This window comes from Haemaphysalis longicornis, unplaced genomic scaffold (assembly GCF_048455015.1).
Source record: "Haemaphysalis longicornis isolate Haplotype H1 unplaced genomic scaffold, Haemaphysalis longicornis Haplotype H1 scaffold_4, whole genome shotgun sequence".
NCBI lineage: Eukaryota > Metazoa > Arthropoda > Arachnida > Ixodida > Ixodidae > Haemaphysalis > Haemaphysalis longicornis.
The window spans coordinates 191,524,273-191,542,764 of record NW_027526361.1 but is presented as its reverse complement, the minus strand read 5'-3'; the positions used below and the strand labels follow the sequence as shown (position 1 = coordinate 191,542,764).

At 47.1% G+C, this 18,492-nt stretch overlaps 1 long non-coding RNA gene and 1 other non-coding gene across 2 annotated transcripts; one reads left to right on the top strand and one right to left on the bottom strand.

Annotated features, from left to right (window-relative positions):
• Positions 1-1,667: 1,667 nt before the first annotated feature.
• On the top strand, positions 1,668-12,441 carry LOC144180725 (uncharacterized). The gene is made up of 3 exons (XR_013324527.1): positions 1,668-1,783; positions 3,404-3,673; positions 11,060-12,441. It is a non-coding gene; the product is annotated as an uncharacterized LOC144180725 (long non-coding RNA).
• Positions 12,442-18,007: 5,566 nt separating this feature from the next.
• LOC144180775 (U6 spliceosomal RNA) lies at positions 18,008-18,110 on the bottom strand. Its single transcript, XR_013324556.1, has one exon. It is a non-coding gene; the product is annotated as a U6 spliceosomal RNA (small nuclear RNA).
• Positions 18,111-18,492: the final 382 nt, after the last annotated feature.

Here is an 18,492-nt window from a genome sequence, read left to right as displayed (position 1 = left end):
GCGGTCGTGTAAAATCATTTTCGTTGGTCGCTGCCGTAGGGTTGCCACCTTCCCGGTTTTGGACCGTCCCGACCGGTTTTTTAAACAGCGGGCCGGTTGCCGGTCCATATCTAAAACCAGCCGTAATCAGCCGGTTTTTTGGCTTTTGTGCCGTGATTATGTCCTTTTTGGCGTTTTATAAGCGTCAATTCAACAACTAATACGATTAATACGTGTCGACAAGCTGCGCAAAGACACGCGAGCAGAGAAAATACGCGGGCGAGCGCGCTGCCTCAGATGGAGGGGGACCTAAGGGAAGAACAAAATAACGAAATTCTACCGCCGCGGTCAGCAATTGCGGTTACTTTTCAGTGAAGCACATGCAGAGCGATTAACCAAGCTCTCAATCACTTTCAGTACAAACGTTATGTTAATTTCTCTCTAAGAAAACACTACAATAAATGGCACTGCATGTAAAAAAACATGGCGTCTTTTTTCAAAACATATCCCCCCTTGCCCCCCCCCACCCCCCGGAAGGCCCGTTTTTTTTTCGGGGAAAGGTGGTAACCCTACGCTGCGGTTCTGCCTACCTGCTTGCTGTACCTATTACGTCGCCGCCACCGCAAATCCCCACTTGTTACAAACTCAGAGGTTTTCGCACTGTTAGCAGTCGTTTTACACGATGGGTTTGATGCGTCTGACGTGCCAGGAGTGACATCGCTTGTAGTATTAGAGCGACGTTGCTTGTCTGTAAGACGGTGCCGGTCAAACAAGCGTTATCAACGCCATAATTCTAACGGCACATTCCTTTATTTCGTGGCTACCGTGGCTTGCGCAGAAAAGGTCGGGTTGACTGCGATACCTTTTCTTGAGTCAAATAATGGAGCTTTGGTTCAATCGCTTGCAGCGCTAGCAATGCGGCCTCGTCTGCAAGACCGGTTCGTTAGAAACAAGCGTTAGGACAGCCAGAATTTCAAAAATGCAGCATAAACTAGACACAAGCGATAATATTCGTTGACAACTTACGTAAGTATAGAGTTGTTTTAGGCGCCTCGAACACCGCCCGCCGAGATAGCTGATTGTTAACGCGTCCGTTTACTGTTTTGTAGGTCAATGGTTCGATTCCTCGTCGAACGTGGTTTTTTTTTTAGGTGAGGATTTCATTAGCTCATTTTTTTACGACCAGGGTAAGCGCCTGTTCCTTGCTTTCTATCACGCCGACATTTACCGCCCTCTTCCTAAACCCAAAGTAGCTCGTTTTCTCGCACGTTCTGTCTTGAGAAGCCCGCCGTGAAAACAAAACAAAAACAAACGTCAAACCACTTTGCAATATCAGTATATAAATCAATTACTTTATGTGTATTCACTTTTTGTGTTTAAAAAGCTTAAATTTAAGTTATAAACACATTTCAGAATTTGAAAGCAGAAAGATAATTACCAACATTACAGTACTAACACAATTTTCTTCAAACATAGAGGTGCTGCATTTGAAGTCTGGCAACTATCTCTCACTTTTTGTGGGTTTTTTTATGGCGTTTTGTGTCGAGTGGTTGGTGGCGTGATATAATCTGTTTTATCTATTTCAAGCTTAAATCATAGTTTTAGAAGCTTGATGGGTGATGTCTACCCTTCCAACATACGCGTGTGTTGAACATGGGGACCCCGGAAGACCGATCATTCGCGGATAAAATACTGCGTGTCAAAAGTGGATGACATTGCATCAGAACAAAGCGTGCTCGTGTGTCCGCGAGATGAACACGACAGTGAAGGAGAATTGTACGTTGGAAATATCGTTTTTGCTCGGGTAAGTACGCATTTTTTATTATTCTGCATTTGGTTGGAACGAGTTCTGGTGTTTATGGGTCAGTAATTCGCTGAACCCCATCTCGTTTGCTCTGAGAGTCTACGTGAGTTAGTATACTTGTTTGGCGCCCAGTCCACCGTTTCCGCGGAAGTCAGCATCAATTTACGCTGAAGCTAGACCTTGGCTACGATGCTCGCGCTATGGTACACGGCTGCTAATAATTTCACATCACGCAAGGCTCTTTAACACCAGGGCGTTTGTTTATGTGTCTCTCAAACAGTGCCTTTGCGGTTGCAGATCGCAGTCGCAATTTCGCGTGAGTGGCACAACGCTGTGATTAGTCCTCCCTCGTGAATACCCGCGGTATACCAAGAAATAACATGAACAGGAGGTTCCCTGGAAGTGCATGTGAAAAAGCGTACACTTGATTCCGTGGCTGGCGTCTCGTAGATGTTGTGAAATCTCTCCCCCCCCCCCCCCTACACGAATTCCGTGCAGTGCGCTTCGCAGCTATTGCGCTCGCGAGACCGGCGACCGTACGCCTCGCGGTCTTCGGGCCGCGATATGTGTGCTGTTCTCGTGAAGCTCGACAACAACGTCATGAAATTGCCGCACTCGCTCGCCAACGCGCCCCGACAGCGTACGCGTCGACCGGGTGCTGATGGAGTTGTGCTGGAAGAAAAGCAGGCAAGAGATGAGGGCGCACGAGGTGTAGTTAAACAAGATAATTTACAAAGTGCAAGGTGGAGAAAATAGTATACAAGGGCCGGAAACGGTGAGAGAGTTCGGGCCGCGTTAAACAGATGAGAATTTACAAAGTGCAAGGGGGAGAAAATAGTATGCTAGGGCAGGAAACGGTGAGAGAGTTCGGGCCGGGTGCCAGCGAGAGAATGCGGTAATTTACGTTGCCGAGCTTCACGAGTCCGGCACAAATATGACGACGCCCGTCTGAGAGTTCATAGAGGTATAGAATTCACATACGTGCAAATTGAAGGGGAAATGCGCGCATGTGGCATCGCAGGGAGTTAGCATAGTCTCGGGGTAGTGGGGGAGATTTCACAACGCCTACGAGGCGCCTGCCGATTCCGCAAGAGTAGCTCTCGGGAAGTCTGGGGCTTGATATCAGAGGCATATGTATTGTTTAAATTAGTGCAGAAAATTGAGCCAATTCGCAAGTTCTCATTTTCGCAAAACCGCAGGCCATACAAAGACTAACAAGAAAGCTGTAGGCACTCACTCAACTCGATTTATATTGGAGAATTGAACGTGCAGATACAAGTCAGACATTGAAATGGAGGAGCCTCAACTATCACACACCAGTTCCGATTGAAAGTGAGGGATACAGATGAGCTGCTAGCATGCGTTCGATGCAAATTAGCTGAGTAGCTAGCTTTGCATATATCATGCATACCCCACTCATAGTACCTGCGGGTCTAATAAATACATTCTTACTGTGACCTAAATTTCACTTGGGGTGTTCCGGGAATGTTCTTATTAGTGCCTTGGAGGTTACTGCCTTTAAACGATTAAAAATCTACTTGATGTAAGCATTCGTGCTTTGTGTGTGCTCTTCTTGTATTTCAACAAGTGTCAGCACACTCACAGAATATGCACCTGCAGGTGCTGCTGCTGGCTGTCCTGGGTCAGCTGCCTTCCAGTCCAGTTTCAAAGGCTTTGCCAGGGCCTCCCTTGGCCAACCGACACTGCACCTGCTGTACCCAAGTACTGCCTGGCCTTTCGTTGGTGCTCCGTATGCTTTGCCGCCAGGAATGGTCATTCATCCATCATCTGGCCGCTAGGACCACCCGTTCAGAAGTCAGCGCATTTGCTCGACACATCGGTCCAGGCACTGCTGCCATATCGGTGCACCCACCGATTATGTACTTTCAGGTTAGTTATTGCATGTTGTGGAACCTGCCATGATGTATACCTGTTAGCAGTGCTGTGGCCTCTGATTATTTGAAACATTTTCATGAAGCAGTGCTGTGCGTATGGAGCGTGTCATTGCTTAGCAGAGATATTGAAGACAATCTGGGGCCGACGAATAAAGGGCAAGAAGAGAAATTGAACTGACTTTGAAGCAAGTATTCGTATGTAATCAAGCCAAGCAAACATTTAGGATCTTTCGATATGGTTTTAAACTTGCAATACAAACTGGTCTACTTGAGATCATACTGGTATTAATCATACTATACCGAAAAGTACATCCTGCAGTCTGTAGAATTCTGACAGCGCTTTTTTCGCAGTCTCTCATTACAGGCACTAATCTCAATGGTTGGAAGATAGTCGAGGTAGCACCAATCTTTAAATCAGGAGACGGTACATCACCATTAAATTTCCCTAACAAGCACCATGTGCAAGGTCGGGAAACATTTCATCCACTCTCAGGTCGCTAAGTATTTATAAAATCACAATATCACATTCGAGTACCACCATGGTTTTCACAAGGGTTACTTGAGAAACACAACTTTCAGGATTTGTTCACGATCTACATTGATCCATTGACGCAGGCTTACAAACTGCGGTAGTTTTTCTCGATTTTTCTAAAGCATTCAATAGCATTGCACACCACAGACTGCTTCTCAAATTTCACCCTAATGTCCTCACTTGAGCAAAAGATTTTCATTCTTCTCAAATGCAGTTTACTTCTAATAACTATATACTTCTTTTGCTCGTGCCACTTTGTTGTCCCCCCAGGCAGGTGTGCTTGGTCTATCTTCCATGTTGCATATCCTCCCATGTAGGTCTATTTGCAGATGATGTTATAATTTATCACACAATTTCTTTCAACTACTACCGTCAATGCTTTCAATCTGATCTTAACACAATTAACTCCTGGTGCTGCAAATGGCTAATGTCGCTTATTTCTAAAACAAAGTGCATGACTTTAACGGTGGCAAGTCTCGGATTGTAAATACTTACTTCATTAACAACAGCCTGATTACCTCTTACGACAAAGGTGTTTTGATAGGCCGGTAGGGGAGGGGGGATTGCATGGTGGATTTCAAAAGGCACATCGATTGGGAAAATAAGACGCGTGATTATTTTTTTCCTTTGCACTCCAAAACTCGCTTTATTTCACATGTTTAACCCACTGCAGTGGCTAGGGTGGTGTGCTGTGGAGGCGAATGTCGGTTAGATACCGCTTGGTGTGGCCGCTTTTCAGATGGAGGCAACACGTAAAGACGCCCGTGTTTTGAGATTTCGATGCGCACAAAAATACCCAGGTGGTCAAAATTAATGCGAAGCGTTCCCCTACAGTGCGCCCCATATCCCAAGTGTAGCTTTGGCGTGTTAAACCACCGTTTTTTTATGTTTTTGGTATATTACCAGCTGCTGTAGCAGGTGCAACCTAAAGGTAAAATTATACATAATGTTTCCAAGAGCTAAATATAAAGGCCATATTGAAGTGCGTTTATGGGTCTGTCGTGACGGCGACAGAGAGATGAGGAGACACACGTGTGCACGCTACAGCGCCGTGGACCCAAACTGGGGTCCCCGCTTTATTCCACGCTCGTGCCCAGCGCGCACCGCAAGCGCGTGGTCAGCACTCGCCACTCGTGGCTCAGCCCCAGCGTCATCGTTCCTGGAGCGTGCCCGTTTGCGGCAGCAGACGACGCAAGCTGCTGGGGCGCCGCCACATAGCCCCCCCCCCCCCCCCCCCCCCACGGTCTTCAGACGGAGTGTCGGCAAAACGGACAGTCTTTGCGCTGGGATGTTCACGGGTGGGGCTGCGAACGGATGGGAGAGTGGTGGTGTTCAGGGTGGAGTGGTGGATGGTGGTGTCGAAGGCAGGCGGTTCGGCCTCGGTGAAAGCGGGCTTGAGGTGATCGATGGAAACGACAGTGTCGCGGCCGTTAACGCGAACTGTAAACGTCTTCTCGCCGCGTGAAATGACGAGATGAGGGCCGGGGTAGGGCGGTTGAAGTGGCCGGCGGGCACTGTCACCACGGATGAAAACGTATTGGCTGACAGAAAGACTTGGGTGAATAAAAGTGGGTTTTGTGGAACACGGCCGTGGCGGTTGGGGACGGATATAGCTGAAAAACCGGGTTAAATCCTTTACGTAGGATGGGCCAGGAGAGGAAGGGTTATCTTGAGGCTGTGGAGGGACCAGGAAGTCTGCCGGTAATCGCAAAGACGTGCCGTAGACCATTTCGGATGCGGCACAACCAAGATCATCTTTGATGACAGTCCGTAATCCTAGCAGCACAAGAGGAAGGTGAACGGCCCACTGTTCAGGTGATTCGTGAGCCATCAGCGAGGCCTTGAGCTGACGATGAAACCTCTCGACCATGCCGTTGGCTTGAGGATGATAGGCCGTTGTTTTTAGGTGAGTAACACCGAGTAGGCATGTCAAGCGGCGAAAGAGTGTGGACTCAAATTGGCAGCCACGGTCTGTGATAATCTCCGACGGCACGCCAAAACGGGCGATGCACGTCGACATAAGCGTGGAAGCAACAGTCTCAGCCGTAATATCGTCGATTGGGGAAGCCTCCCGCCAGCGGGTAAAATGGTCGATCACTGTCAAGATGTAGCGGCAGCCCTTAGATGGTTGTAGTGGGCCAACAAGGTCCACGTGAATTGTGGCGAACCTTGAGTCCGGTAGTGGGAAAGTAGCCAGAGGCGATGTGGTATGCCGAGAGACCTTGCATTGTTGGCAGGCGAGGCAGGAACGGGCCCAGGCGCGTACGTCAGTATTCATGCCCGGCCAGACGTATCTCTCGGCAATCAAACGCCGTGAGGCACGAACTCCAGGATGAGAGAGACGGTGAATAGAGTTGAAGGCAATGCGCCTGAGAGAGGCAGGAAGGTACGGCCGTCTGCGGCCTGAGACCGGGTCACTGTCCCAAATGATGCTGATTCCCGAATCGGGGCATAGAATGTCCTCGAGGTGCAGAGAGGAGCTGTTTGAAGAACGTAGAGTTCCGAGCTCCTCGTCATCGCTTTGGGCTTCGGCCAACTCCTGAGAACTGAAACCGGAGCGCTGTATGGCGGAAATACGGCTAAGGGCGTCGGCTGGAATGTTGTTAACTCCCTTGACATGCCGAATGTCCGTCGTAAACTCTGCAAGTTAAGCCAAATGTCGCGTCTCTCGGGGAGAATATGTAGTCTTCGATGACTTGAAGGCGTTCGTAAGGGGCTTGTGATCGGTGAAGATCACGAAGCTGCGGCCTTCGAGGAAAAAGCGGAAATGCTTCACAGCGAGGTATGCCGCCAGGAGTTCCCGTCCGAAAGTGCTGTACCGTTGCTCAGTGGGAGGAAGCTTCTTCGAAAAGAAACCGAGCGGGTGCCAGCTGCCGCGAATGTGCTGCTGAAGTACACCTCCAATCGCAAAGTGGGAAGCATCGACCATCAGGCTTGTGGGAGCGTTGTGGTGCGGGTGCACGAGGAGGGTAGAAGAGGCTAGGCGCTCCTTGGTGGTAGTGAATGCGCGATCAGCAGCTTCAGACCATTCAAGACTGCACTCGGGAGACTTGGAAGTTTGAAGGAAAGTTTCGAGAGGTTGAACAATGGCCGCACAGTCCGGGATGAACCGTCGGAAATAATTCACCAGCCCTAGGAAACGGCGCAGTTGGCGCAAGGACTCAGGTCGGGGAAAGTCGATTATGGCCTTCACTTTGTCTGGCAGAGGGCGAATTCCATTGCAGTCAACGAAATGACCGAGAAACTCCAACGACGGCAACCCGAACGCACACTTTTCGCTATTAAGGATGAGGCCATGCTCTGCTAGGCATTCCAAAACTATCCGCAGATGGTGCAGGTGCTCAGATAGCGATGAACTGGCGACAAGAACGTCATCTATGTATGCGAAAACAAAAGGTAGACCACGGAGGACGACGTCTATGAAGCGCTGAAAAGTCTGAGCTGCGTTGCGTAACCCGAAAGGCATCCGAGTGAATTCGAAGAGGCCAAACGGTGTAATGATGGCAGTTTTCTTGACGTCATCCGGGGCTACGGGGATTTGGTGGTAGGCTTTATGGAGGTCAAGCTTTGAAGAGATGGTATATCCACTGAGGTTATTGGTGAAGGGGGTACCTGTCGGGTACAGTGGCCACGTTCAAGGAGCGGTAATCACCACAGGGTCGCCAGTCTCCTGATTTCTTCGGGACCATGTGTAACGACGAGGACCAGTTGCTCGATGATGGGCGAGCAATGCCGATTTTAACCATATGGTGAAATTCCTGTTCCGCGATTTTATGTTTCTCTGGAGCCACTCGACGCGCCACGGCGTGCGTAGGTGGACCGGTGGTGATGATCTCATGAACGACGTCATGCTTCACTGGCTTTGTCCAGTGTGGAGGGGCAGTCAGGGAAGGAAACTCATTCAGCCATTCCCGGTACCGAGAAGGTAGGTCGCAAAGAAGCCTAAATGCGATCGGATGGACTGGAGACGATTTGCCGATGACAGAAAGGCTGGTTGTGGCGTCCAGGATTCTTTTTCGGGCCATGTCAACCAGGAGGCCGAAGTGTGAAAGGAAATCGGCTCCTAGAATGGCGTGACTCACGTTGGCCACGAGGAAAATCCAGCGGAACGCACGGCGTAGGCCGATGTTTACCATCAGGATTTTTTTCAGTACACGGGAATGCTGGACTTGTTAATACCTTGGAGATGGCACAGTGGTGCTTGAGTGCGGTCACAGGAATTAGCGGGGAGCACACTCACTTCAGCACCAGTGTCAACTAGGAAACGTTGACCACTGGTTGCATCTGTGATGTAGAAGAGGCGACTGTCGCTGGCTTGGGAATCGGTCGCCACGGCTAACGATCCCTCGTCCCGTTTCCCGGCCAACTGCAAGGACGGGTGCAACGTTGCGCCGCTGCACCGAAGCGGCGATGGTACCAGCACAATGAATCAGGGTGTTGAGGTGGCTGGCGCGTCGTGCCTTCCTGGCGAAATACTTGCGGAGACGGGGTACGGCGAGAAGGGTAAAACCGGCGAGCTCGAGGGTTGCGACGCGGCGGCGAGCTGTAACCAGCCGAGGCGACAAGCTCCTCCAAGTTTTGCATGCGCTTTCGGAGAGCGGCGAGGTCGTTGGATAGCGGTGAGGGCAAAGGAGTAGCAGGCGCCGCCACGGTGGTATGGTCGGAAGATTGAGCGGATGCCACCGTGGACAAAGGCGGATGCAACGTGGCGACTTCCATTATCTTGTCAGCATGCGCGGCCAACGCGGATAAGGGAAGGTCAGAAGCAGTCGCGAGGATCATCTGCACAGAAGAGGGGAGCCGTCGCAGGAAAAGTTCCTTCAACAAACGGGAGTGCGTGGCAGAAGGTGCGTCGCCGATGCAGGGTTTGCAGTTCGTGAAGGAGCTGCGAAGGTCGACGGTCACCCAACTCCTCTGCAGAAAGCAGCCCCTGGAAACGCTGCCGTTCCGAAGGGCTCGTGCGGCTCAAGATGGCGGCCTTCAACGTGTTGTAAGGGTTCGTGGTAGGCGGGTTGGCAAGGATGTCACGAACCTGAACCGCGATCTCAATAGGCAGTGACTGTTGTAGATGGTTGAAGCGGGTCTCTTGCGACGTGATGTGACTGACTCGGAAGCTTGCCTCGGCTTGAAGGAACCACACGTCGGGATGCTTAGCACTGAAGGGGGGCAAACGGCAAGCGACGGCGGAGATGCCAGGTGAAGAGGCAGCGGTGGACACAGAAGGACCGCTGGCGTCGCGGGGAGGGTCCATTCTGAGTACGTGGCTCCGCTGCAACGTCCGGGTCACCAATGTCGCGACGGCGACAGAGAGATGAGGAGACAGACGTATGCACGCTACAGCGCCGTGGACCCAAACTGGGGTCCCCCCTTTAGTCCACGCTCGTGCCCAGCGCGCACTGCAAGCGCGTGGTCAGCACTCGCCACTCGTGGCTCAGCCCCAGCGTCATCGTTCCTGGAGCGTGCCCGTTTGCGGCAGCAGACGTCGCAAGCTGCTGGGGCGCCGCCAGAGGTCTATCTCATAGCAGTAGTGAAAGGTTATATACTCTGGTGCAGGTTAGGAACGGCAATGGCTCATGTGGTGTAGTCCAGTGTTTGACGGAATGCCGTGTAGGCAGGTAAAATCATTATTGCAGTGATGAAACGTAGGTCACTGACCAAGTCAAGAAAGCCATTTAACGGTTTGTTGCTTGTTCACGGTGAGCATGTGTCGTGGAAAACGAAGCTATATATTGGGCATTACGCGGCGCAATGGGTTTGCATAGATATGGTGCAGATTGCCATCCATTATGTTGATAATGTTGGGCGTCGTCTGAACGATGAGGGACTCGAGCAGTAATCGAGAAGATAGATTGCACTCAGTTGTCAGTAATTTTGTCTTGTTCCAGTCGACCATGTGTCCCGTCATCTCAGGGTGCTCGGCCAGTGGACTTGTTTTTGCATGGCCCTTGTTCACTTCGTTCCAGTGCTGCATTAATCTTCTGTGCAGATTGCCTGTTTCGCCAATGTACACTGATTTACATTCAGCGCAGGGAATCTAATAAACAATACCCGGAAGCTTGGAGCGTGAGGGGGTCTTTCACGCTGACAATGTCAGAACATAGCTCGCTAGTGGGCACATGCACGATGTATGCACTGCGTTTCTTGAAAATGTGTGCGAGAGTTTCACCGATGTGTGGGACGTAGGTAATTGCTGCACGTTTTGATGCAGTCCTTGTGGCTGCCTAAAGCATTCTATGCAGAAAGAAGCGAAGAGGGCGACTAGCAGGAATCCGCATTGACATTAGCAGGCAGAAGCGTCTACAAGGCCTGTGTGAAAACGTGCTGCAATTCTCGTCCTACACATAAATCAAGCTTTTGCACGCATTTTCAAGAAACACATTGTGCACATCATTCACGTGCCCACTAGCAAGCTATGTTCTGACATTGTCAGCGTGAGAGACCCCCTCTCATGCTTCTAGCTTCCAGGTGTTGTTTATGTTTTGAACGAAAAAAGGGCCATTTAAAGGTGACACCTCCTTCCTTCCCGATTTCTGATGCCTGATTGTTCAGTTTGTGGGGATAAGTTTAGCAGATTGCTCACATGTCTAACCTGTATTTGTGCTTGAGCAGTCAAACGCTGATGTTAGCAGTGAAGAAGGTGAAAATTGTACTTTGATTGTAGTTGTGTGCAGATTACTTACATTGTGAAAATTCGTAGAAAAGCAAAATTGAAGTAACCCTGCTAACTGTTCCACATTGCAGCATTTTATTATGCAAACATTAAGGAGTTCAGCTGCTTGTTAAAGGTGAAATTAACAGTGGTACAAAAAGAAGAGCATCTACTAAACAGAAATATCTTCACAATCGCAGGATGCCAACGGTCCGCCTACCAACTTGTGTCCTGCATCGTTGCTGCTGGCTGGAGCGGCTCATGGAACATTTTCCAGCTTCTCAAAGTTTGTGGGCAAGCGCTCCTCCAAGTGAAAGATGCCGCAGAGGGATCTTTTGTTTTACTGCCACAATTTCATGTGCTCAGCAGCTAATTTACTCGTAAGGCTTTTTAAATATTCATCACCCAAGAGGGCATGTTACCTTCGTCTTCGGTGGAATGTGTCTGCACTCGGATTATTTGTGCCAGAAACAAGTGAACCGTGTCGTGAGAGTCATTGAGGCCTTGTTGATTGTGCATGCTTCTGAAATGACATTTTCAATCGGCTAAATACTTTCCAAATATTACGATTTGTGAACAAATTATGGTAAACGTCATGATTAGTTGTACTACACTGCAGGAAGGGAATGCCAACATACGTTTTAAGCACCTCTGATATTTCATATCGTTGGCTGGTGAGCAATAAAACAAAACTGAAATTTTTTAAAAGTAAAATCAACTATTCGTTGTCACCAGGGCATGACCATAGTAAAAGCTATCTAGTCACCAAATTTAGAATTAGGCACAAAATTCCAAGAAAAATAGGGAAATAAACTAGACAGCTCGCTACAATAAACAAATTCGTAAAATTCCTCAATGTCTATAAAGTGATGATTCAGTCGGGTTAGTTAGGGTGTCAGTGGGTTTACACACCCAACTTGCAGGGAAGCACATGAGCTCCCAATATTAACATGTTTTTAGTGAAGACCGTCTTCCTTCATTAAGCTGCTTTGCACATTGATGCCAGTCTGATAAATGTCCTGAATATTTGTTATGATCAATCTTTGTATGGGAACCATATATTTTTATATGATGTCGCTGTGTATTTCTGAAACTGTATCTAGTCACCAATTCTAATTTGTTGTGGTCAGGTTTTTTCAACTAATTCGTAGCTTTTTTAACAATTATGGCATATTTTGTGTGCCTAAAGGAATGCCTCATTGCATGTTTAGCCTATGTAGTGTTGAAAGCGGAAATTGTGCTTCAAAGTGGAATGTCGGGCTAGCAACATGGTACTTTGCGTGCTGCTCACTTTCATTCACGCCATTAATTTTTATATTATCTTTTAAAATTAAAAGCCAACCAATTTGCTGTCGTTTTAATTTTGTCACCTACTTTATAATTTTCTAAGAGAACGACGGGACAAACTTGTGCCGTCATTCTGTTTTAACTGTTTCCTGTGTTTACCACTGGTTTTTTATGCATTCAAACATTTTTTATGAGTTTGTTGAACAGTGAGTAGTTCAGGTGCTCAAACAATTTTTGGCTGCGAAGGCTCCCTGTAGCATTTATATAAGTGCTCTCTGCTCTATTTTTGAGCCAATACCCCATCAGCAGTCTTCATGGGGTGGTCTTTTGTAGAAATGAAGTTGAAATAAATATTTGTTTGCATTGCTTTACATGTTTTGAAAGAATTTCCTGTTCATTCTTGTTTCTTTTAACCCTGTTTCAGAATCCTGCTTAAGGAATTTCCTCAGTTATTTTTTTTTCAGAACCAGGAAGGGTGCTCATCCTCGGTTCTTGCAGAAGCAGCAGTATCCATACTTCACACGTGAGCTCTGAACACACAGGAATTATGGTATGAAACATTCTACCAGCATAAGCTTGCTTTGTAGAGGTAATTGTAGATGTCAAAGCTCATGACAGTGTAGCCCAATGTCTGGTGTAACGCGCAATGTCTACAACTTTTAAACATTAATTTTGTGGCTATAATGTTTGAGATTATTTTAAAATGCACGTCAACTACTATTAAGAATTACTGTCTAAATTGGCAGCAGTTTTCCTGGTGGATACAGAAAGTGAAAAAGCGCATGTGTAGAGATTTCAGTGCACCTTAAATGCCCCAAATTTGCTAAAGCTAATCCAGAGCCCTCCCTGTGGTGCACTTCATGTCCCATGTACAGTTCTGCGTAAAAACAGCTAAAAGTTTATAATCAATTTAAACTTATTTTAATGTTTTTAAATGCAAATATTCTCAGTTTAGGCTGCTATATTTAGAGTAAAATATTTTGTAACAATTATATAGCTACCAAAGGTTTACAGAAAAGCTTTTTGCTTTTGGTTATGCACCTTCTTATCAAAAGAAAAATGTTGTTAAGAAAGGCAGAAGAAACGCAAATATGAAAATTAGCAAACCCTAAAGCTGCGGATAGACTGAATGTTTTGTGGAGAATCTTTTGCTGATTTCAGTTCTAGTCAACTCTACAAAAGTCTATCGACGTAGAATGGTTGCCCAGAGGAACCTCGTAATACTAGCCAAAACTAATGGGCCCCGGCTGTTGGCTTTTCATTTGCAACAGTGACAAATTACCCCACATCTGCCGGCAGGGACATAATGCAAGGCACCATGTACAAGCTAGCCTCATGATAAAATAGTGTTTTATGAACCATGACATTACATTTCAACCATGGGCTTCACCAGGGAACTTGTATGCATTGTTCTGTGATATTTGCAGTTCTTGTTATTGCTATGTGGGGTCATTTAGTCTAAATGTATGGTTATAAAACTCCATATACCACCAAACCTTGCACGTGCTGTACCATATGAATATTTTTTGGTAAAACAAAAAGAATAATGCAAACGAAAATAAATGGCTTGGGTACCCAACTTTTATAAGTAGATTATAAGCCGCAGTAAGGAGGGAACTATATTATGAGCCGCAGTACGGAGGAAACACATTTTGCATTTGGTCTTCCTTCATACTGAACCTTCCTGCTCAGCTCAAGAATAAAGCTCTAAACATTGCAGGTAGCTATCGTGATTGGAAGTTTGATGCAATACTGAGAAGCCAAGGGTTTTAAGGTTCAAGCAAGTTTTGTGTGGTCGAAGTTTTGCACACCTAATTGCTTTCACTGCATAGCATGGTTAGCTGTGCAGTGAAGCTCGAATGATGTGTACTGCAGTTCGGCAAAGTGAACATATTGTCACGGGACGTGGCGGACAATCCCCGTGGCGCCATGGCCCACCACCAAGGATGATGACGACGAAGAGCTGTGTGCGCGGCGCAGCCAAGCCGTGCTTGGTTATGGCTGCCTGTAAATAGTCTTGTAAATACATCGCTTCATCGCCTCATGGTTCGTGTCATCTGCCGCCACATTACATTTGGTGGAGGTGCGGGTTCGTCATCCCCATCCTGGTCCTAGCATCGCACCGCATCGGCATGGACGTTGCCTCCATTGATAACGAAGCCGCGCCAGGCAGCCCCAGCCCAGCCGATCGAGACCACCGAACGACGATGTCCCCCACCTCGTATCCCCAGCCCGAATGACCCAAGTGACGACCAGCCGAGATCAGAAGTGCGCAGACAAGCCGATGATGGATTCCCCCGCCCTTCCGTCCGACGTGGCCTCAGGACCTTTGGCGCTTCGTCGCGGCTGAAGCCGTTGCTGTTGCTGGGCCAGGCGTCATCAACACCATCATCGTCATCCGTGGCGGCAAGCAATTCGTCTGCATTTCTCATCACACACTCATCCGCATTCATTCGCCAAGCTGCGTCGGCGTCGACCGGGACGGTCGTCCTCGACCGGCGGGGTGATGTCACGGGACGTGGCGGACAATCCCCGTGGCGCCATGGCCCACCACCAAGGATGATGACGACGAAGAGCTGTGTGCGCGGCGCAGCCAAGCCGTGCTTGGTTATGGCTGCCTGTAAATAGTCTTGTAAATACATCGCTTCATCGCCTCATGGTTCGTGTCATCTGCCGCCACGTTACAATATAATTGGTTTTTTACGAAGTTTTGGATAATCAACTACCTCTAAAGTCATAACTCTGTACTGAGATGTGGCTCCTGACTCTTTAAATATATGTTTTAACAATCGGCGACACAAGTTCAAGGAAATTATCAGCTGCCGTTGAGCTTCAATAGAATGTCTCACAGAGCCGAGCTTGGAAAGCACCAACGTTTCATACCATAATCGTGTGTCATATTGTGCAATATGTGGTCTCACACCTGCTGCACCATTTGTGAACCGAGGATGACGCACCCTTTTTGTACCCCTTTAGGTGGGTGCTTTTGCAGAAGATGCTCCTACAGATTGGGGTGCTATGTAGCACCCTAGGATACTTTTAGGTCGAAAAGGGTGTTATAAGGCACCTGTCTTCTGGGGTGCTTCACAAAGGGTGCTCCTGCGGCGACAGAATTCAAGCACCCTAAAGTGTGCAAAATTTTGAGTTTTTAGGGTGATCCTGCGGCGACAAGCTGAAGCACCCTTTTGGGCGTAAAAATTTTTTATTGTGTAACGGATGAAGTGGTACACAGGAACTCGCTTTTACAATTCAATGCACACCGTAACCAAGACGGTCGCATTCCTGGCACCTTTTTTGGGTACATACTGCTCTACACACCAACAAGTATTGCGAAAAAAGAGGGACCTGGCAAAATTCGTAATATTGAATATTATGAATTCTCACCCTAGAGCCCTCCTCTACAGGCATTTGCGGGGATTGTGGGTTCAAGTAAAAGTATCGCTTCACATATAATAGATGAACAAAGATAAGAAGAATATACCTCACTCGCGCATCGTGAACTCCAAAGATAGCATTACAAAAGCTACCGGTTCACTAGAAGTTCGGAAAGCCCCGGAAAAGCTGTCAAGCTTAAGTATCTCTACGATTTATAAAAAGCGTGCGCGACATTTGCACGACTCTACCGTCCTACCGCGTGTATTAGCTTATAACACATTCCTTCGTGACAGGTTCGCTAAATTGTAGAAGCGCTCTACGGCCACTGATCAAAACAGTCATCGTGTGTTTGCAGCCATATTTCAGTTGTCCAAAAAAAGGCGGTGATCGCCCTAGTCATTCCGGTTTCATCTTTGTCTCTCCTGTATTATTACCGCTAATTTTCTTGTTAATAAAATGTGCAGCTTGCAAGAAGTATCAGCATCTGTAGTATCAACATCTTGATTCTGCTTCCGAATTCGCTGAAGAGCAAAACGGTATTCTAGTCCTTCGGAAGCTGACGTATTTGGCGAGTCTTCATTCTGCTTGGGTAGTGGGACGAGAAGGTCTGCACTTGCTTTGCGGAATTGTCTGGCTCAGTAGCAATCAGTGAGTGCAGTGCACTTTTACTGCGAATGAAACGTCGTAATACAATTTAGTGGAGTGAGAAAACAGTAGCTTCCGCATGCCTGAGGCGTCGTGATGTTTCTCTTTTATGCCTGCGCGCAGAGCAAACACACTAAGCACACACAGTTCGCAAACACACAACAAGGGGTGTTTGCCTCCGAAGCACTGCCTTCCTGTTTTTCTGTTCGAATTCTTGTCGGGCGGTTGATATTTTTTTCTTTTCGCTTTGTTATTAACTTTGTTTGTGTAAATGTTTATTTTGTTTTGTGTTCTGAGATGCACTTGTAGGAAGCAAAAAGACAAAGTCTGTTTAACTTAAGTAGCTTTTATTTCCAAGTCTAGTCGTTTCTAAGAGCATGCATTTGTTGGGCATAATTTATTCGCTTGCAATCTAATACCTTACTTCTTGATCCATTTGTGAGGTATTGTCTAAGAAAATATCTGGCTGCTAGTATTAACACCAGGTCTGTTCCTGTGCTCGGTCCTATGAGTTCTAAAGCAGTAACTACTGAACGTCTTTATTATGCACGCCGTCCTTCTGGTACCAGAGAAATAGGTACGCTGTGAAATAATGCAATGTGCTTGTGGCATGCACGGTATATTTTGGACACCGTTCTCACACCTACCGAAAACACCATTGACATTGACAGAACGCTCTATTAAAGTCGCACGCAGCTTGTAATTTGAGTTACGTCTCCACCACGTTAAAGTTTTGAATGTAATGCCAAGAACGTGCTTCTTAAAATGTATTAATTCCCTCCAAATTGCAGATTTACATTTTTCGCCGAAAGCAGGAAATTACTTCCCGTATGTCGTTCTTGGTGTCTTTTCCACTCGCTTTTCTGAACCTGGCCATTCCAACCGATGTACATGCTTTTCTCAACTTTCTTTCTTTAAAAAAATCGACCTAACGCAAAACGAAAAAACAACAGATTCGTTTCCCTACGTCTTGTTCAACTCGACGGGTGCATTTTTTATGTGTTCATTCAACTGACCGCTCTTTCACATATTTGTTCTCGGTTCTGGCAGTCTAGGTGCTGCGGTAGCATTAGTAAGTTTTTTGCTAGTTTTCAGTTCATCACTTCTCGACTTGGCTCCAGTTGCAGCCCGGGGGTTAAAAAAAAAGGTCCCCTTCACTTTAACTTGTCTGAGCGGCACTGGTAACCACACCTAAGCGTGGAGTGCAATTACATTGGCCCATACTCACAAAGTGTAAGGAGCGCGGCCTACACTTCAGCATAATTGTAATGGCATCCGACGCGTGTACGGAAGGTTGTGGTATCGGTTTCCACTGAAACAGAACAATTTTCACCCTTTTCGTTTTTAACTTAAAAATATCGGCGTACTTTAAAGCGGGAAAACGAAGATAAAATCAATCCTCTGTTCCTTCTTTGCGTTTTCGATTGCTGGCTTTTCTTTCTGTATATGTATTTTCTGATCGTGGTCCAAAAAATATCATCAGATTTTGTTGCCAATCAAATTTGCAAAAAAAAAAAATTCAACAAGGTCGAGAACTGGGCCAGTTGGTATACATTCATTCTGAGGGAGCAGCGCAAACTAGACAGGACAAAAGGGTAGGACACAACACGAGCGCTTACTAACAACTGAAGTTTTTATTAGACATTGGAAGAACATATAAAGAAGCCTGCGTACTAACACCCCGTGACATAGGCCATGACATGGGCCTATGTCACGGGGTGTTAGTACGCAGGCTTCTTTATATGTTCTTCCAATTTCTAATAAAAACTTCAGTTGTTAGTAAGCGCTCGTGTTGTGTCCTACCCTTTTGTCCTGTCTAGTTTGCGCTGCTCCCTCAGAAAAAAAAATTCCTTCACTTCACAATTTAAAGTGTCATCCTTGCGTACAGGGCATGCTAATCTTATCTAAATCGTTCCAATTTTTCTGTCTGTACTTTTTTGCAACCTTAAATTCATTTGCATACGTAGATACAGAACCGCATCGAGTGATTACAGAGGCTTCACAGAGCAAAAGAACATGGCGTCACGTATGCAGAAAAGTACACGCATTCAAGAATCATGCCAGCCAAGAGTCACCACATTTTGCCAGGGAAGTGTGAACCAGTCGAGGGATAATAGTGACAAATCAGGAGAGCGCTGGGGAAATTTATGCTAGGGAGGTTGACAAAGGGCCGATGGTGTCATTTATCGCAGCTTAAAGGTAACGGGGTGAGAGCAAACGGATGGGGAAGTGGGCTCTGGAGAAAAGTCGTTGGTGGGCAGAATGGGTAAGTGTTTTCCTGCTTCCAGCCTTTATGTTGAGACACGCCTCCTCCGTTGTTAGAACG